The sequence below is a fragment of the Ovis canadensis genome, chromosome 15 (genome assembly GCF_042477335.2).
Source record: "Ovis canadensis isolate MfBH-ARS-UI-01 breed Bighorn chromosome 15, ARS-UI_OviCan_v2, whole genome shotgun sequence".
NCBI lineage: Eukaryota > Metazoa > Chordata > Mammalia > Artiodactyla > Bovidae > Ovis > Ovis canadensis.
The window spans coordinates 50875155-50897257 of NC_091259.1; the positions used below are offsets into that span (position 1 = coordinate 50875155).

Here is a 22103-nt window from a genome sequence, read left to right on the forward strand (position 1 = left end):
CTGCCCACTGAATAAGATTCTGGCTTGGCCTACTCAGGACGCTTCCCCTTCCCCTGCCTTTCAAGGAGAGTCCCACTTTCCCAGACCAGCTCCTGAGCTCTTCCTTATAATGGCAAATTAGGAAGAAATGAAGAGGGAAAAGAGACCACAATGCAGAATTTGGGAGAAGGAGTAATGGTTGAGAAGAAAAGAAAAGCAGTTGTACGTAAAGGCAGTGGGTGGGAAAAGGGGTGATTCTAAAAGATCTCAGGAAAGACTACATAGCCCCACTTGAAAGGTACAGATAAAGGACGTGAAAACTTTCAAAATTAGCTTTGGCTGGGTGGACTGTGTTCTTTCATTCAGGAATACCGTAGTCATGGTTAACACTTACCTTTCTGAGTGTTACAAATAAGATGGCATTCCCTCTCTTTGGACTGTTTCCCAGGACATCCTGTCTTTTTCTGCTAACTGCAACAAAGGAGAAACACAGGATGGCATGAGTGTAGAGAACACACTGCTCTGCTGGAAACAGGGAAAGTGTCAGATGAAGAGTGACAATGAGTTTGAGTCCTGAAGGATGAGTTACAGTGAGCTAGGCAAAAAATGGGAGAAGAAATTTCCAGACAGAATGAACCGTGTAGAAGGAGCATAGTTCAGTAATGAAACCCAAGTGAAGACCAGTGTAGCCTGAGTGTGGAGAACAGGGAGACAGTGCTGAGCTGAGAGAAGAAACTAGAGAGGGAACATTGGAAGAATAATAAGCCAAGAGAAACAGCCCTGCCCGTGAGCTCTGTCAAGCTCTTATCTTGGCCGAGATCTGTGTTGAAGGAAAAATCAGTCAACAGTCAATCTAAGAAAGAAATGGAAGTGACTTCCCTGGCATTCCAGTGGTTAAGACTCAGTTCTTCCCAACGTATATGTCCATTGACAGATGAATGGGTAAAGCAGTTTTGGTACATATATACAGTGCAATATTACTCAGCCATAAAAAGGAACATATTTGACTCAGTTCTAATGAGGTAGATGAACCTAGAACCTGTTAAACAGAGTGAAGTAAGTCAGAAGGAGAAAAACAAATATCATATGTTAATGCATATATATGGAACCTAGAAAAGTGATACTGATATACCTATTTGCAGGGCAGGAATAAAGACACAGACATAGAGAACAGATTTGTGGACACAGCAGGAAAGGAAGGGTAGGACGAATTGAGAGAGTAGCATTGAAACATATACATTTCCATGTGCAAAACAGAGAGCTAATAGGAATTTGCTGTGGAACACAGGGAGCTCAATCAGATTCTTGGTGACAGCCTAGAGGGGTGGCATAGGGTAGGATGTGGGAGGGAGGTTCAAGAGGGAGGGGACACATGTGTACTTATGGCTGATCCACCTTGTTGTATAGCAGAAACCAACACACCATTGTAAAGCAATTATTCTCCAATTTAAAAATATTTTTTAAATGGTATCATCTCTCAAAAAAAATAAATCAAAATAAAAAGACTCCATGCTTTCATGAGTGCCTCATGTGGGAGGCACAGGTTTGATCCCTGCTCAGGGAATGGCACAGCCCAAAAAAGAAAGAACGAGGACGAAGAGTTTATTCAAGCCTACCTGCAGATTATAATGCAGGAAGCAGTCTTTCAGAAAGCTCTGAGGACTGTTCCGCCCGTTAGAGGTCAAAGCACAGCTATGTAAGTTTTTGAGACAAAGGGTTTTATATCAGAAGATACACTGACAGTGGCCACAATCAGATCTGCACGTACAAAGTGAGTCATCATGACCCCTTATAAGATGAAGATGGAAAACATTCTCCTAAGGAGGTCTGGGTAATACAGATGCAAGGAGAAGGAGAAGGCCCAAACAGATGGAGAGGACTTTTATGTTTAAATTTTCCTTACCTTGCCATAAAGTATGAATTTTATTTCATCACCTGAAATGCCCTGTAATCAGTGGGCACAATCTAGAAGCAAAAAGCAGAAATGCTGAGCAATTGTGCCTGATGTTGGTGGATCTGGGAGTGGTGTCCAGCCCTCAGCCACAAGGCCGCTGATAGCATCTTTGTGACTGCCGTCACCCCACAGCTTCCTGAAAGGAAGCTTCTGGTTCCATGGGAAGTTTCATAAACCTATGCCAGGATTTACACTTTCAGAACCAGGACAAATTACAGTCTCTTTAGCTGGTAAAATCAGCTCTCGGGGGCTATTGTGATGATCAAATAAAATTAACAGCTGTAAAAGTGTGGCCTAGTCACTAATGCCTGTCCAAATGGGATGGACAATCGTGATAAACAGGAAGGAGGAAAATAATGGAGTTCTGATGCCAGCAAGAACAAAATCCTCTGAGGCCTTAGGGTTGGGTGGCTTGCTCAAGGGGCAGAAGCAGCAAAATCTGATCTTTTAACTGTAAGAACTAAAAGCCTTCTCTGACATCACTAGCTGAAGCTTAGGCTGAATCCTGTGTTCCACAGAAAATCCTTATTTAATCATCTTTCACTGAGACCAAGACCAGATCTACTGCCCCATGGAATAGATCCATGTATAAAAAATCCATGTCAGCCTGACCCGTTAAGAATAGGGATGAGGATAGAGTCGAGAGAAGCTTCACAGACATGGAGATTGGGTCTTTTTTTTTTTAATTTTATTGACCTACAGTTGATTTACAGTATTGTGTCAATCTCTGCTATACAGCAAAGTGACTCAGTTATATACATATATAATTCTTCTTTTATAGTCTTTTCCGTTATGGTTTATCCCAGGATACTGAACATAGCTCCCTGTGCTATACATTAGAACCTTATTGTTTATCCATTCTAAATGTAGTAGCTTGCATCTGCCAACCCCAAACTCCCTATGCACCCCTCTTCTTACCTGTGTCCCCTCTCCCCTTTGGCAACTACAGGGCTGTTCTCTATATGCCTGTTTCTTGTTTTGTAGATAGGTTCATTCGTGCCATACATTTAGATTCCATATATAAGTGATATCATATGGTATTTGCCTTTCTGACTTACTTCACTTAGTATGATACTCACATCATACTATGTTGCTGTAAATGGCATTATTTCATTCTTTTTTATGGCTGGGCAGTATTCTATTGTATATATGCACCACATCTTTATCCAGTCCTCTGTCAATGGACATTTAGGTTATCTCCATGTTCTGGCTACTGTGAATAGTGCTGCTAGGACCACAGGGGTGCACTCTTTAAATTATAGTTTTCTCTGGATATATTCCCAGGAGTGGGATCACCAGATCATGCTGCTGCTAAGTTGCTAAGTCGCCTCAGTTGTGTCCGACTCTGTGCAACCCCACAGACCAGGCTCCCCTGTGCCTGGGATTCTCAAGGCAAGAATACTGGAGTGGGTTGCCATTTCCCTCTCTAATGCATGAAAGTGAAAGTGAAGTCACTCAGTCATGTCCGACTCGTAGCGACCCCATGGACTGCAGCTCACCAGGCTCCTCCATCCATGGGATTTTCCAGGCGAGAGTACTGGAGTGGGGTGCCATCACCAGACCATAGGTAACTCTATTTTTAGTTTTCTGAGGACTTTCCATACTGTTTTCCACAGTGGCTGCCCCAACGTATATTCCCACCAACAGAGTAGGAGGGTTCCTTTTTCTCCACACCCTCTCCAGCATTTGTTATTTACTTTTTTTGTTTTAATGATGGCCATTCTGACTGGTCTGAAGTGGTACCTCATTATAGTTCTGATTTTCTTTTCTCTAATAATTAGTGATGTTGAGCAGCTTTTCATGTGTCTACTGGCCATCTGTATGTCTTCTTTGGAGAAAGGTCTATTAAGGTCTTCTGCCCATTTTTCCAAGGGTTGTTTGGTTTTCTGTTGTTGAGTTGTATGAGCTGTTTGTGTATTCTGGAAATGAAGCCCTCATCAGATGTGGAGACTGAGTCTTGAGAATTAGTGAAAGTTCATAGATAGCTAGAGAACAGGAGGTAGGGCATTCCAGAAACAGCTGCATGTGCAAAAATAGAAAAGCCAAAAAAAAAAAAAGGATGGTGCTTTTGCTATATGATATCATGATTTATAACAAATATACATTTAATCTTGTCCCATTCTAGCATGTGGAGAAGGAAATTGCAACCCACTCCAGTATTCTTGCCTGGGGATCCCATGGAGAGCTGAGCCTGGTGGGCTGCTGTTCATGGGGTCACGGAGAGTCGGACACAACTGAAGTGACATAGCATGCATGCATCCATTGGAGAAGGAAATAGCAACCCACTCCAGTATTCTTGCCTGGAAAATCCCAGGGATAGAGGAGCCTGGTGGTCTGCTGTCCAAGGGGTCGCACAGAGCTGGACACGACTGAAGTGACTTAGTAGCAGCAGCAGCAGCATTCTGGCACAAGCTCCTAAAACCCTTAGAATTTCCTAAGAGTTGACAGCTATAACAGTGTCTTTTGTTATGTTAATGAGGTAACTTTTGTAAAGAAGCTAAGGATATGGGCTCCCTGCCAGAGGAACCAACCATTTAACTGGAGAGTTGGAACTTGGAGTCCTACCCCTTTTGACCTCTGGGGACAGGAATGGGGTTAGAGATTGAGTTCAATCATCAATGGCCAATGGTTTAATCAATTGTTCCTATGTAATGGACTTCCTATTTGGAACCAGTTTATTGTTCCACGTCCAGTTCTAACTCTTGCTTCCTGACCTGCATATAGGTTTCTTAAGAGGCAGGTCAGGTGGTCTGGTATTCCCACCAGACCAAATTCTTTCAGAATTTTCCACAGTTTATTGTGATCCACACAGTCAAAGGCTTTAGCATTTCAATAAAGCAGAAATAAATGTTTTCCTGGAACTCTCTTGCTTTTTGGATGACCCAGCGGATATTGGCAATTTGATCTCTGGTTCCTCTGCCTTTTCTAAAACCAGCTTGAACATCTGGAAGTTCACAGTTCACGTATTGCTGAAGCCTGGCTTGGAGAATTTTGAGCATTACTTTGCTAGAGTGTGAGATGAGTGCAATTGTGCGGTAGTTTGAGCATTCTTTGGCATTGCCTTTCTTTCGGATTGGAATGAAAACTGACCTTTTCCAGTCCTGTGGCCACTGCTGAGTTTTCCAAATGTGCTGGCATATTGAGTGCAGCACTTTCACAGCATCATCTTTCAGGATTTGAAATAGCTCCACAGGAATTCCATCATCTCCACTAGCTTTGTTCGTAGTGATGCTTTCTAAGGCCCACTCGACTTTACATTCCAGGATGTCTGGTTCTAGATGAGTGATCACACCATGGTGATTATCTGGGTCATGAAGATCTTTTTTGTACAGTTCTTCTGTGTATTCTTGCCACCTCTTCTTAATATCTTCTGCTTGTTAGGTCCATACCATTTCTGTCCTTTATCGAAACCATCTTTGCATGAAATGTTCCCTTGGTATCTCTAATTTTCTCGAAAAGATCTCTAGTCTTTCCCATTCTGTTCTTTTCCTCTATTTCTTTGCATTGATCATTGAGGAAGGCTTTCTTATCTCTTCTTGCTATTTTTTGAAACTCTGCATTCAGATGCTTACATCTTTCCTTTTCTCCTTTGCTTTTCGCTTCTCTTCTTTTCACAGCTATTTGTAAGCAACAGTTAGAACTGGACATGGAACAACAGACTGGTTCCAAATAGGAAAAGGAGTACATCAAGGCTGTATACTGTCACCCTGCTTATTTAACTTCTTTGCAGAGTACATCATGAGAAATGCTGGACGGGAAGAAACACAATCTGGAATCAAGACTGCCGGGAGAAATATCAATAACCTCAGATATGCAGATGACACCACCCTTATGGCAGAAAATGAAGAGGAACTAAAAAGCCTCTTGATGAAAGTGAAAGAGGAGAGTGAAAAAGTTGGCTCAAAGCTCAACATTCAGAAAATGAAGATCATGGCATCTGGTCCCATCACTTCATGGCAGATAGATGGAGAAACAGTGGAAACAGTGTCAGACTTTATTTTTTGGGGCTCCAAGATCACTGCAGCTGGTGACTGCAGCCATGAAATTAAAAGACGGTTACTCCTTGGAAGGAAAGTTATGACCAACCTAGATAGCATATTCAAAAGCAGAGACATTACTTTGCCAACAAAGGTCCGTCTAGTCAAGGCTATGGTTTTTCCATAGTGAGAGCTGGATTGTGAAGAAAGCTGAGTGCTGAAGAATTGATGCTTTTGAACTGTGGTGTTGGAGAAGACTCTTGAGAATCCCTTGGACTGCAAGGAGATCCAACCAGTCCATCCTAAAGGAGTTAAGCCCTGGGTGTTCTTTGGAAGGAATGATACTAAAGCTGAAACTCCAGTACTTTGGCCACCTCATGAGAAGAGTTGACTCACTGGAAAAGACTCTGATGCTGGGAGGGATTAGGGGCAGGAGGAAAAGGGGACAACAGAGGATGAGATGGCTGGATGGCATCACCAACTCGATGGATGTGAGTTTGAGTGAACTCCGGGAGTTGGACAGGGAGGCCTGGCGTGCTGCAATTCATGGGGTCACAAGAAGTCGGACACGACTGAGCAACTGAACTGAACTGAACTGAATGGAACTTCCATAAAAATTCAAAAGGACACAGGATTTGGAGAGTTTCTTGGTTGCTAAACCAGAATGTATCCATATTCCAGCTCCCAAACTCCCCAGAAACAGAAACTCCTGTTTTCAGAAAACTCACCCTATGTATCTCTTCACTTAACTGTTCATTCATAATTTTTAATACCTTTTGTGATAAATTGATAATCTAATAAGTAAACTGGTTTCCTGACTTCTGTGAGTCATTCTAGCAAATCAATCAAATCCCCAAGGAAGGGGTCGTGGGAACCGCTGAGTTAGAGCCAGTGGGTCAGAAGCACAGGTAACAACTTGTACTTGGAATTGGCATCTGATGTCAAGAGTCTTGTGGGCCTGAGCCTTTAACCTGTGAGATATGCTGCTATCTCCAGGTAGGTAGTGTCGGAATCGACACCAGCTAGTGTTGGAGGATTGTTTGATGTAGGGAAAACATTCACACATCAAAACTGAAATCAGCATCTTGAAGAGATATCTACACTCTCATGTTCGTGGCAGAATTATTCACAGTAGCCAAGATATGGAAACAACCTAAATGTCCATTTATGGGGAGTGGGTAAAGAATACAGCACATATATATATACACACACACATATACAATGATATATTATTCAACCTTTACAAAGAAGGAAATCTTGACATTTGCAACAATATAGGAGACCCTGGAGGACATCATGGTAACTGAAAGAAGGCAGACACAGAAAGCCAAATACTGCATGATCTCATTTGTATGTGAATCTAATACAATCAAATTCATAGACGATAGGAATAGAATGATAGTTGCCAGGGGCTGCAGGGAGGGAGGAGGGAAATGTTGGTCAAAGGCATGAAGTTTCAGTTTTGCAAGATAAATACATTCTGGAGATCTGATGTACAGCAGTGGGAAGAGCGTTAACAATACTGTAGTATATACTTAAAATTTGCTAAGAGAGTGGATCTTAATTGTTCTGACCACCACCAAAATCAAAATGGTAACTGGTAATTATGTGAAGTGATGGATATGTCAGTTAGTTTGACTATAGCCATTAAAATTCACAATGTATACATATATCAAAACATCAAGTTATATACCTTAAATATATACTACTTTTTAAATATTTATTTGTCTGTGCAGGATCTTCATTGTGGCACACCAGATCTTTAGTTGTGACTCTCAAGATCTTTAGTTTTGCCATGTGAACTCTTCACTGTGGCATGTGGGATCTAGTTCCCTGACCAGGGATGGAACCCAGCCCCCTACATTGGAAGCAATGAGTCTTACTTAGCCAGTGGACCACCAGGGAAGTCCCTAAATATATACTATTTTTACTTATCAATTATACCTCAATAAAGATGAAGGGAAAATCAGCAATGTAAAAAAAAAAATCTTATATTCTTCATTCTCTTCCTTTCTTTCTCCATGTCTTCCTTCCTTTCCTTCTTCTTTTCAAATAAGCATTGAGCATCTTCTCTGTATCAGGTATTGTGCCAGGCACTGGGAATCCAACACAGAACACACAGGTGGTGGGCCCTTCCCCTCATGGACTTAGAGTTGGGTGGATGTCCTGTCCTTTCGGCTGATGACTTCCGGAGGCCACGCCATGTGCATGCTGCTGAGCACCACTCTAGGATTGTTCACTGGGTCCTCAGAATAGTTTCCTGCTCCTTCTCATATTTCCAATCTTTCCCCATCATGTCTTCCGTCATCTAACTATTGATACCTTGGTAGAATCATCTGAAGACTTTACTTTCCAGAAACAAAGGACCGAGACAGTAGAGTCAGCTTTCTTTATGATATTTGATTGATGCAACATCTTGTAACATATTATCAGACTCCCTTTTTAGCTGGTTATCATGTGACCATCAGGTTAAGCGTATTTTCCTGTTCTTAACACAGTTTCTGCCTTTTACATAATTCTTTGGCTTACTTTTGTTCACTAAATACATTCTTCCCTCATTACACTGAGAGAAATAAATACTTTATACTGTTGGGGAAGTGGAAATTTCCCCCTTCAGTTCAGTTCAGTCACTCAGTCGTGTCCGACTCTTTGCGACCCCATGGACTGCAGCACACCAGGCTTTGCTGTCCATCATCAACTCCCAGAGCTGGCTCAAACTCATGTCCATCAAGTCGGTGATGCTATCCAGCCATCTCATCCTCTGTCATTGCCTTCTCTCCCCACTTTCAATCTTTCCCAGCATCAGGGTCTTTTCCAATGAGTCAGTTCTTCACATCAGTTCAGTTCAGTTACTCAGTCATGTCCAACTCTTTGTGATCCCATGGACTGCGGCATGCCAGGCCTCCCTGTCCATCACCAACTCCTGGAGTTTACTCAAACTCATGTCCATTGAGTCGGTGATGCCATCCACCCATCTCATCCTCTGTCTTCCCCTTTTCCTCACACCTTCAATCTTTCCCAGCATCAGGGTCTTTTCTAATGAGTCAGTTCTTCCCATTAGGTGGCCAAAGTATTGGAGTTTCAGCTTCAATATCAGTCCTTCCAATGAATATTCAGGACTGATCTCCTTTAGGGTGGACTAGTTGGATCTCCCTGCAGTCCAAGAGACTCAAGAGTCTTCTCCAACACCACAGTTCAAAAGCATCAATTCTTCGGCACTCAGCTTTCTTTATAGTCCAACTCTCACACCCATACATGAGTACTGGAAAAACCATAGCTTTGTATAGAGGGACCTTTGTTGGCAAAGAAACATCTCTGCTTTTCACTATGCTGTCTAGGTCGGTCATAACTTTTCTTCCAAGGAGTAAGTGTCTTTTAATTTCATGGCTGCAGTCACCATCTGCAGTGATTTTGGAGCCCCCAAAAATAAAGTCTGCCACTGTTTCCCCATCTATTTGCCATGAAGTGATGGAAGCAGATGCCATGATTTTAGTTTTTTGAATATTGAGTTTTAAGTCAACTTTTTCACTCTCCTCTTTCACTTTCATCAAAAGGCTCCTCAGTTCCTCTTTGCTTTCTACCATAAGGGTGGTGTCATCTGCATATCTGAGGTTATTGATATTTCTCCTGGAAACTGATATTTCCACCTTATCCCTCTTGAATTCCTGTAGGACTAATAGTAAAATTGGCATAAAATAGATTAACAGGCAAAATGAAACACATTTTAATTCATGCACATGGAGATGCCATAGAAATGGGACCTAAGAATTGGCCAAGGCAGGCGACTTTTATACTTTTTAGATAGAAACAAAACAAAACAATAAATGTGTGAGGAAGTGACAGGACAAAGAATTTTTGGTTTGGGTGCTCAGTTAGTGAAGAATCTAGACAGAGTTTGGGCTTGGGGTAGTAAATTAAAGAAGTAACAAGGTTTGTTTAGGGTGTTTGTTCAGGATTCTTGGCTGAATTCCTTATCTCTAGGGATAGGGTCTCCTTCTGCCTCCTGATGCAGGGAGGGCACCTTTCACATGAGAGATCTACTTCCTACTTTCAGGGAGAACGAGGGGAGGTCAAAGAGTATCTCTTATGTTGGCCATTTCTTAGGTAACTTTGTTCAAAATAACCTATATGCTATGAGGCACATTTTGGGGTGGCCTGCCCTAAGCCCCAGAAATACACAAAATGTACCTACCAGAAGAAACAAAGCAGCCAAAAATATTAACACCTACTTTGAAAATTAGTAAGAATTTAAATGTATTTTATTTAGCCTCCTTTGGCATTATAATTACCTTTTTATATGCTTCTTTAAAACTTTCACTTTGAATCATGGACTTTAGAAATGTCATAATTAACTATAATTATTATTCTGTTTTGATGCTCAAAGAGGCAACACGGCCATTGAGAGCCCTGTTATATTGGCTTCAATGTCCAGTCAGCACTGTTCCAAGTGTTTTTGGAAGCATCATTTTCTCAGATATTATGAGCCCTCCCTGGTTTTTCCCTGTTCCAAGACATGCAAATAACTATGCTTTAAAAAGTCTTGGGAACTTCCCTGGTGGTTCAGAGGCTAAGACTCCATGTTCCCAATGCAAGCGGCCGGAGTTAAATACCCTGGTCAAGGAACCAGATCTCATATGCCACAACTAAGACCTGGAGCGCCAAATAAATAAATATATATGTATAATTTTTAAAGTCTAGGCTTTTTTAAAGGAGCACAGTAGAATCCAAAATCTGGATATTGGGTGTGCAAATCAATTTGGTAGTGAGCAAAGTTGTTTACAGGTTTCAAACTTGAAAAGTATTTTTCTTCCTGAGTCCCCATCAATTTGCATTAAATCTATCCACTTTTATCCAACTCCTTATTCTAATATATGAATATAATAATTTAATATATGTTCTACTTCCTTGATTTTTAACCCCTCACCAAATCTATGATTATAATTTCTTCTCTTTTATAATCTTTATTTGAATCATCTGTCACCACTCAGAAGTCTCTTCACGGATGCAAATTTGTCTGCATTCTTTTTTTGGTCCAAAATAAATTTAGGACTTAACTGTAAGAAAGATTTTCTTAGCTGTTAACATCTATACCTTGGTTATTTAGAAATGACATGTGTTCTGCTTCAATTTTGACCCTTTTTGGGGAATAATGTAGGTATAAATAAGGAACAAATGAATAGCTAGGTGTTGTAATCAAATAAAATGTGGTAACAAAGCAAATCGGATACATATTTCATGAGTTGTTATTCTGATAATAAGATAATTAACCATGTACACGTGAAAATCGTATATCAAAGGTTAGGTGGGAAGAGAGCTAAGGGGAGATTGGACGTATGAGAGAGATCAGGAAGCTATTCTAAGAACCCTAAATAGTTCTTGAGTAGTACTCAGCAGCACCCACATGTCATGGCCTTTTCAAGTCATCAGCAGAAAGTACAGGACATCTACCTAGCTCTAAGTCCATGAGCGGAATGGCTTACCCGCATGTTCTGTGTTGGATTTCAAGTGACTGCCATAATACCTGACACAGAAAAGATGCTCAATGCTTATTCATGGAAGGAAGAAAAGAAGAAAGGCATGAAGGAAGAAAAGAAGGGAGTGAATGCTTATATTTCCAGTCATTCCAAACAACTGTGTAAATATATAACAAAGAGCAACTAATTATATAATACAAGCATATCTCAGAGATACTGTGGGTTAAATCTACTTCTGGCTATCACAATAAATCATATACTGCAATAAAACAAATATGCAATAAAAGAGAGTCTATGAGTGACTATGCAATAAAGCAAATCACATGAATTTTTTGGTTTTCCTAGTGCATAGAATAGAGAAGGCGATGGCATAGAGAAGGCGATGGCATAGAGAAGGCGATGGCACCCCACTCCAGTATTCTTGCCTAGAAAATCCCAAGGACAGAGGAGCCTGGTAGGCTGCCATCCATGTGGTCTCAAAGAGTCAGACATGACTGAGCGACTTCACTTTCACTTTTCACTTTCATGCATTGAAGGAAATGGCAACCCACTCCAGTCTTCTTGCCTGGAGAATCCCAGAGAAGGGGGAGCCTGGTGGGCTGCCATCTATGGGGTCACACAGAGTCGGACACGACTGAAACGACTTAGCAGTCTTAGCAGTGCATAGAAAAGTTATGTTCACACTATACTGTAGTCTATTTGCACAACAGCATTGCCAAAAAAAACCACTGTACCTACTTTAATTACAAAATATTGTTAAAAACTGCTGTCACCTGAGACTTCCGTGAGTCATAATCTTTATGCAATAGTAAAGAGTAAATAATATAAAAAATCAGCATTCACATATCACCATAAAAATATAATAATAATGAAAAAGTCTGAAATATTGTGAACTGATAGACTTGTTCAATGTAAGGTCGCCACAAACCTTCAGTTTATAAAAAGTACAGTATCTGTGAAATGCAATAGGTAAAGCACAATAAAATGAGGTATACCTGCACTAACTAAGCAAAACTACATAATTTCAGGAAATCCCCCTATGAAAGGAATGTGTGTGTGCTAAGTCACTTCAGTTGTGTCTGACTCTTTGTGACCCTATGCACTATAGCCCACCAGGCTCCTTTGTCTATGGGATTCTTCAGGCAAAAATACTGGAGTGGGAAAAAAAAAAAATACTGGAGTGGGTTGCCATGCCCTCCTCTAGGGGATCTTCGCAACCCAGGAATCAAACCCACATCCCTTACATCTCGCAAGAGGACTGGCAGGCGGATTCTTTACCACTAGTGCCACCTGGGAAGCACATGAAACAGACATGACAATCGCCACTGATGGAGCACGTAAAGTGTCTAATGATTAAAAGGATCCCAGCCTCCACATAGTATATGACTCCATTTGAATGAAGTGTCCAAAATAGGCAAATCCACAGAAACAGAAAATGCCTTCTCTGCTGGTTGCCTGGGGCTTGGAAGAGGAGGGAAATGGGGAGTGACTCCTAATGAATTTCCCATTGCCATGATGAAAATGCTCTAAAACTGATTGCATGATGGTAGCACAACTCTGTGAGTATACTAAAAGCTATCAAATAGTATACTTTAAATGGTGAATGATATGGTACGTAAATCTTATCTCAGTAAAGCTGTTAAACAATAAAAGGGAGGAGGGCAGACTCATGCACACTAGCTCAAATTTAGAAGATGTCACCAAATCCTCTGCTCCAGCCGAGAATCAATTATAAGTAACCCCAAGACTTCCCTGCTAGTCCAGTGGTTAAGATTCCACACTGCACTTCCAATGCAGGGGGCCCAGATTTGATCCCTGGTCAGGGAACTGGATCCCACATGCCTCAACCTAAGGTCCTGCATGTTGCAGTGAAGATCAAAGATCCCATGTGCCACACTAAGACCTGGCACTGCCAAATAAATGAACTTTTTTATTGTAAATAACCCCAACCTACATAAATAACCTACAACCCTGGCCAGTATGAAATAGTATTATTTTAATTTGAGGTCTAGTTAAAAATCACTGCAACCTAAAAAAGTATCTAAATAAATACTGTTTCCATGAATAGGATAGAAGTAATGAAAAAGAAATTAAATCCATGGTTTTAACAATTCAGACTTAAATGTGGTTATAGCCTTTGTGAGTACTGTTTTCATGTTTCTGCCTGCTGTTTGGTGTGTTGGGATGTTTCAAATGTTTGAGGAATCAGTCTTACTGGATTTGTGATTATTACTTGGATTGTTTAAGGGAATTTAAGTAAGTGATGTGGTGATCATTAGGATGGATTTCTCAACAGTGATTCCACTCTGGGATAATTAGTAAAAGCCAACCGGCCATCCCATTCTCCTCACCAGTAACTGGTTTAGGAACAGGTCTGGCCAATGAGATGGGAGTTAAAGTCCACAGAGAGCTTCTGGGAGTTTTCCACAGTTACAAAAAAGGGAAGTAAGAGTCTTGCTTTCTCTGAATTGTTGTGTCTGGATATGACAATGTCATTGCAGCAGCCACAATGCTACAAGCCTGTGGTTGGTGCCAGCACACGGAGGAGGGCAGAACCAAGAGGATCATGACGAAGTGGAGCTGCAGCCCAGGTGCACCGTGCCCACAGCCCACCCCACATCAGGGCTTTCTGCTATTTCCAGCCAAAACAAACATTTCATAATGGGATTTAAATACAAAATTGTATTTTGAGAAACTTTAAAAATTTATTAGTTTTGTCAGTTGATTAGGCATATAAATTTGATAAACTGAGCATCAGTTAGACTGGCAGTTGTAGAAAATGTTTCTCTGCAGAGAAAGAAATCCCCTGGCTCTGAAGAATCTAGAAATAGTGTGGCAAGGGAAACTGCAAAGAGAGCTTCATGCCCTTGATCCTCATACTGGTAACATGACACAAGTCTTCACCTGTGACGTTTATTATAAACTCAGGGAAGGAATCACAAACAACTGATTTCTGCTGGTATCTGTAGGAATCACAAACACTGGTTTCCGGTGTAGGGCAAGAAGTTTGAGAGCCCAAAGGAACAGATCACTAGCAGCTATGCTCTTTTATCAACAACCAAAGGGGACTTCACAGACCAGGAGTCCCCAGTTCAAATGCCTTCAGGGCCCCGGCAGGGTCCATACATGAAGGAAAATGAGTGGAAATGAAGCAGTTGGGAATGGTGCTCCCATCTACAGGCAGCATCACTACTCAAACCCAGGTGATGCTATGGTGAGGAAATGCAGCTTTATTGTTGCCAAATCTTCCCTTTTTCAAGAAAAGCCAAGAAACTGGATCATGTGAATCACATGAAGTTTTAGATTAGGGCAACCAATTCAATTTTTAAAATATTTATTTGTCTGTGTTGAGTCTTGTGGCATGCAGGATCTTCACTGCATCATTTGGAATCTTCTTGATGTGGCACGTGGATTCTCTAGCTGTGCTTCTCAGGCTTGGTAGTTGTGGCATGCAGCATGTGGGATCTTAGTTCCCCAACCAGGACTCGAACCCATATCCCCTGCATTGCAGGGTGAATTCTTTATCATGGGGCCACCAGGGAAGTCTCCAAACAATTCAATTTTAAAAACAAAACACTGTGGGGCCAAATAGAATACATCTACAAGCTACCTGTGGTGCACAGAGTATCAGTTTGCAACCTCAGCTGGTAGGTTTAGAGCACGTCCATAGGATGGATATATGTGGAAGTGTGCAAACATTTCCTTCTCACAGGAGCTGCTCATATACTGAGATTTCGGGCCACATAGCTAAAAAGATGTAATTTGTAATAACAGGCCAGCAAGGATGAGCTGCAAAATACACATGCACAGTTGAACAAAATAATCTGTTGCATGCGGCTGGTCAGTGTCATCTGCTTAAATATCAAACACGAAGACAAAATTTTTATTTCAATCCTTGCCAGAGCCAAATTGGGTATTTATGATTAGTTACCAACATGATCAGTCCTACTAAATTCCTTTATTGTGTTCCCAGATTTTATAAATCAGGATCAGTCATTCACTTGCAACCGAAAAATTAAAAGAGAGGAAAGACTTTGACCACTGGCCCAAATGGCACGTGAGTCTCAAGAGAGTATTGTCACACCTCTCTGGAGCTTCCAGCACAGCCCAGCACAGTCCTTGTCTGCAGGAGTCACACAACAAGCATTGTCTGGTTTCTTGAAGATAAGAGTAAATCCAAGGCCTGTGAATGCCTCTGACTCATAGAAAACTCTGCTCATTTTCATGAGTCTATTTGTGTGTCATTTTTTAAAAACTGTGATATGACACACGGCAGTAGGAGGAACTTAGGCTAGATATTAAGAACAATTTCCGGACCAACAGACGGTGAAACATTAGAGCAGGTTACAAATGAGGAAGTGGAGGCTCCATCTATGCAGGAAGTTTCCCCAGTGCAAACGCCTGATTCTGTTGGTCAGATGCTATCACTGGTGAGACGGAGGTGATGTTTGTGCAGGGTGTCCCTGCCAGTCTGCTCGTCCCTTTTAGTGAGAGCTGCCATTTAGAAGGAAATGGCAACCCACTCCAGTGTTCTTGCCTGGAGAATCCCAGGGATGGGGGAGCCTGGTGGGCTGCCGTCTATGGGGTCGCACAGAGTCAGACACGACTGAAGCAACTTCGCAGCAGCAGCAGCAACAGCCATTTACCAAGGGTCAACCTGCTCACTATCCTAGGTCTTTAACTTATCAAATCCTCATAGAAACCCAGTAAGATACATTATCCCCATTTCACAGATGAGGAAATTGAGACTTCAGAGAAATGAAATATCTTGCTCAAGTGCATCCTGTTAAATAAATGGCAGAACCAGGATTAGAACCCATCTCTGTGTAGCTTCCAGGTCTAGGCCATTTCTCTCAGGCCGTGCTGCTACAGGCCCCTTGGGCAGAACACCTGTGGCTACCTGTGGGAAGGAGAGACCAATCAGCAGGCTCAAGCAAGGAGAGCATTACGCAAAACAAGTCATGAGAACACTGCTGAGGCCGAAGAGGAAGCCAGTGTCAGGAAAAGAGAGAAAATGCCAACTGGGGAAGTGACAGAGACATGAAGGGGTGCTAAGGTCAAGGGATATCCTTCCAGAAATGAATCTGTAGTGACTTGGGGAGTTCAGGAAGTGAAGACAGTGAAGAGGGAGTTCCTTTTAAGTAACACCTGGCCTGTGAGCTCAAGCTTGCCAAGCAGCAGACTGGGAGCTACTGACTCACCAGCTTAGATTTTCCTTTGGTGACTCCTAACCTACTAACAGTGCCCACGGACAATTTTCATTCCCACTCCCCTACCAACCAGCAACTTTCTTTGATACAGAGGAGCTACAATACTATTTCCAGCAATGATTCTACAATTTAGTCAAGTGCTTATTTCCATATTCAATATTCATGTAACTTTCCTTCTCTAAAAAACTGTCCCTGTTGTTTCTGCCCTGATAGGGCCCAAGTTCTTGGATTAGCATTATTGCTACAATAGAAGAGAGGCCAGCTTGAAAATTAGTGGGTCTCTATAACCTCCATATGTTAAGCCATATCAAAAGATTCAAAGGATTAGATCTGATAGACAGAGGACCTGAAGAACTATGAATGGAGGTTCGTAACACTGTACAGGAGGCGGTGACCAAAACCATCCCCAAGAAAAAGAAATGCAAAAAGGCAAAACGATTGTCTGAGGAGGCTTACAAATAGCTGCGAAAAGAAGAGAATCAAAAGGCAAAGCAGAAAAGTAAAGACATGCCCATCTGAATGCAGTGTTTCAAAGAATAGCAAGGATGGATAAGAAAGCCTTCCTAAGTGAACAATGAAAAGAAACAGAGAAAAACAATAGAATGGGAAAGACTAGAGATCTCTTCAATAAAACTAGAGATACCACGGGACTATTTCATGCAAAATGGGCACAATAAAGGACAGAAACAGTATGAACCTAACAGAAGCAGAAGATATCAAGAAGAGGTGGCAAGAATACACAGAAGAACTATACAAAAAAGATCTTCATGACCCAGATAACCACAGTGGTGTGATCACTCATCTAGAGCCAGACATCTTAGAGTGCAAAGTCAAGTGGGCCTTAGGAAGCATCACCACCAACAAAGCTAGTGGAGGTGACAGAATCCCAGCTGAGCTATTTCAAATCCTAAAAAGATGATGCTGTGAAAGTGTGGCACTCAATAAGCCAGCAGATTTGGAAAACTCAGCAGTGGCCACAGGACTGGAAAAGGTCAGTTTTCATTCCAGTCCCAAAGAAGGGCAAGGCCAAAGAATGTTCAAACTACCACACAATTGTACTCATTCCACATGCTAACAAAGTAATGCTCAAAATTCTACAAGGTAGGCTTCAATAGTACATGAATCGAGAACTCCCAGATGTTCAAGCTGGATTTAGAAAAGGCAGGGGAACCAGAGATCAAATTGCCAACATCTGTTGGATCATAGAAAAAGTAAGAGAATTCCAGAAAAACATCTACTTCTGCTTCATTGACTATGCTAAAGCCTTTGACTATGTGGATCACAACAAACTGGAAAATTCTTAAAGAGATGGGAATACCAGACCACCTGACCTGCCTCCTGAGAAATCTGTATACAGGTTAAGAAGCAACAGTTAGAACTGGACATGGAACAATGGACTGGTTCCAAATTGGGAAAGGAGTATGTCAAGGCTGTATATTGTCACCCTGCTTATTTAACTTATATGCAGAGTACATCATGAGAAATGCCAGCCTGGATGAAGAACAAGCTGGAATCAAGATTGCTGGGAGAAATATCGATAACCTTAGATATGCAGATGACACCACCCTAATGGCAGAAAGCAAAGAGGAACTAAAGAGCTTCTTGATGAAGGTGAAAGAGGAGAGTGAAAGAGCTGGATTAAAACTCAACATTCAAAAACTAAGATCATGGCATCTAGTCCCATCACTTCATGACAAATAGATGGGGAAACAATGAAAACAATGACAGACTTTATTTTTCCTGGGCTCCAAAATCACTGCAGATGGTGACTGCAGCCATGAAAATAAAAGACACTTGCTTCTTGGAAGAAAAGCTATGACAAACATAGACAGGGTATTAAAAAACAGAGACATTACTTTGTCAACAAAGGTCTATCTAGTCAAAGCTATGGTTTTTCCAGCAGTCATGTATGGATGTGAGAGTTGGACCATAAAGAAGGCTGAGCGCCAAAGAACTGATGTTTTTGAACTGTGGTGTTGGAGAAGACTCTTAAGAGTCCTTTGGACTGCAAGGAGATCCAACTAGTCAGTCCTAAAGGAAATCAATCCTGAATATTCATTGGAAGGATTGATGCTGAAGCTGAAGATCCAATACTTCGGTGACCTGATGTGAACAGCCAACTCATTAAAAAAGACCATGATGCTGGGAAAGATTAAAAGCACGAGGAGAAGTGGACAGCAGAGGATGAGATGGTTGGACGGCATCACCGATTCAATGGACATGAGTTTGAGCAAGCTCCGGGAGATGGTGAAGGACAGGGAAGCCTGGCGTGCTGCAGTCCATGGGGTCACAAACAGTCAGACACAACTGAGCGACTGAACAACAATAAGCCATATCACCTTTCCTGCTCAACAACTGTGACTGAAGAATTGGTATTTTTATTGCAAAATCAGTCAAAAAACGAGGTCCAGACCAACTTAGGCTGCTAGATGTAGAGCACAAAGACTGTGTGTTCTGGGACGGCTGCCACTCTTTGAGCCTGAGCCTGAAGGTGACAGAGCAAAAAGCAGAACTGAAAGAAGGAGAGATACCAACTCTTGATTATATCACTTGAGCCTGGACTTCACCCATGCCTAAAGCCATCTCTGCCCCTCAACTTTTCACCTATATAAACCAATAAATACTGTTTCATCAGAAGCCAATTTGGGTTGGGTTTTTCTGTCACTCAAAAGCAAAAGAGTCACAAAAGAAACTTTAACTCCATGGGGTAGATATTTATACCTTTGTTTTATATAAGAAAAATTGAAGGATTTCCCTAGTGGGCCAGTGGCTAAGACTCTGCACTCCCAATGCAAGGGGCCCAGGTTCAATCCCCAGTCAGGGAACGAGATCCCACATGCCACAACTAAGAGTTTTTATGCTGCAGTTAAAGATCCAGCATGCCACAACTAAGACCCAGCACAGCCTAAGTAAACAAATATTTTAAAGAAAGAAAGAAAGAAGAGAAGAATTGAGGCTCAGATCGCTAAACAGCAGAAGAACCAGGTCCTGATATCAATTTACAGATTCAGTCCTTCATACCATAGCTGCTTTCCTCAGTGATAGAAACTCAGAGGAACCACAGGTAACTTGATGCTAGAAAGATCAGCCAATCTTTGCAGGAGCACCAGCTGAGCCAGACTTTGAAATGCAGCTTGGATTTGGCCTAAAGTGATGGCAAAAGTATTCTGAGTAGTGGGAGGGAGGTTCATGAGGGACGGGACATATATATATACTAATGGCTGATTCACATTGCTGTACAGCAGGAACCAATACAACACTGTAAAGCAATTATTCTCCAATTTTAAAAAATGTGTTTAAGTATTTTGGGTGAGGGGTAATATGAAAGTCATGGATGTGAGAAACTTCAGGGGCACTTGGAAAATAGCAGGTACTTGGGTGTATCAAAAGATTGGCTATATAAGAGAAGATAATAAGAAGCAGAGGTAGGAACATACTTAGGATCACAATATTTGGGGATGAATCTATTAAAATACTGAATCACTATGCTGCACACCTGAAACTAATTAATATTGTAAATCAACTACACTTCAATTTTTAAAAATGTTTGGGGAACTTGACCTCTATCCTAAAGGTCAGAAATTCCCAAACCCCACTGTATTAAACATTGGCTTTAATTGACCAGAACTCAATTTTCACCAGCTTAGTTGTACTAGATCTTAAAGATGAGCTCTACTGACACAGGAAATAAGACTCAAAAGAACCCAGTGAGGAGAAAGAGTTAAATACTTGGCTTTGTATTCCAAAACAGTGTCTGGAAACCGAGACAAGCTGACGGAACTGAAGCAGAACTCACTGCTCACACAAAGAAAAATGCTGGATAATTTTTTCTTAAGAAGTATCTGACATTGAAAGCGAGAAAGGGAAATTCTCAGGGGCCAGAAATCAATAGAACCCATCACGATAAGCAGAATGCAAAGCTAAGACAGGACAGGTCTTAGGGATCAGGGGTGAGATTTTAATGTTGCTATGGCAGGAGAAGATGAGGCCTTGAAAGGCCCTGACAAGACCTGAAATTAGAATAAAAGTCCTATCTACCCCCCACAGAAGGACAGAAAAACTCTGCTTACTACCCTGAGGAAGGAGAAAGAACATTCACTACTGGCCTGGGTCACAGGCAGAAAAGGAATCACCAGTGATAATTTGGGACCCCAAGCCTGTTCTGCACCAGTGTGGGACCCAAATTCACATTATCTATCAGGTTCAGGTGACAAATATTAAGCAAAATACAAATAAATTCAACCCGAGACATCATGGTAAAATTGAAGAACGTCAAATATAAGAGGCAAAATTTAAAAACAATCTATGGAAAAAGAAGACCTACAGAAGTTGAATAGGGTTTAGCAGGCCATCATCAACAACAATAAACGGCAGAAGACAAAGGAATGTTTTTAAACCGCTGATCTACTGAGATGCTAAAGGGCAATGAGAATGAGAATCAGGAGAATGTTGGGTAGCCAAGCAAAGAGGGATGTTTTGAGAACAGAGCAAGCAGTTACATCAAAGCTGCCAAATAGTCAGGTACGATCAGGACAGAGAAACATACATTGCATTTGGCAACCTGGACATCATCATCAGTGGCTTTCACTTAGTGGTTTCAGTAGAGGAATGGGGGACAGAAAGCAGGTGAGAGGAGACCAAATTCAACACAAGGAAGTGAGTTTTTATCTCCCAAAACTCCCTTACTTCAAACACATAGCCAGCCATGACATTTAAAAATACAAAAATGATTAAAAAAAAAAAAAAAAAGATATAGCTGGGGACTTCCCTGGTGGTCCAGTGGTTAAGACTGCATGCTCCCAAGGCAGGGGGTTCAGATTCCATCCCTGGTCAGGGAACTAGATCCCACATACCACAACTAAAGCCCACGAGCCACAGCTTAAGATCCTGCATGCTGTAACTAAGACCCAGTGCAGCCAAATAAATTAAAAGTAAAAAAGATATAGCTGTACCCTCACACATGTACAAGAGCCAGAAATGAAACAGAAACGCAGTAAGATCATTGGGGCCCATGTCTCAGGCTTATGGGCTCCAAGTCTGGAAGCTGGACATTGGCAGTTGGGTACACGTTCAGTGATTACGGGGATCAAGGGCTCCCTTTAATGGGGGGACTGAAACTCATGGCTTGATACCAGAGGCTTATGTCTGCTCCACTGCTTGTGAAAAGAACCTGAATAAAACAGTGGGACTCTGGCTTTATTAGCGTCTGGGGAGGTGAGGGCACCTTGCTACCAAAGATCATCAAGCCATCTCCTGGCCCGTGACTAGATATGCCATTCCTAACCTCTGGGGATGGAGGACCATAATCCTCCTGGCTCTATTCAGGTTGAGGGCCAGAGGGCCAGACGGTGGCATCTTGGGAAGGGATGAGAGGAAAATCAGAAAAAGAGAGAAATCAAACAAAAACAAATATTCTCTTACTCAAACTAAAATTCCAAAACATATAAAAGAACCTACTTGGTGAGAGAGATGGCCTTTGAAATTAACCATCAGATCAGAAAATTTCTCA

At 41.6% G+C, this 22103-nt stretch overlaps 1 long non-coding RNA gene across 1 annotated transcript in view; it reads right to left on the bottom strand.

The window, feature by feature from the left end:
• The window catches only part of LOC138420851 (uncharacterized), a 70007-nt gene that overhangs the window by 6144 nt on the left and 41760 nt on the right, over nucleotides 1-22103 (bottom strand). The window contains exon 2 of the long non-coding RNA XR_011249339.1: nucleotides 374-450. This is a non-coding gene — a long non-coding RNA (uncharacterized lncRNA). The remainder of the gene's footprint in view (nucleotides 1-373; nucleotides 451-22103) is intronic.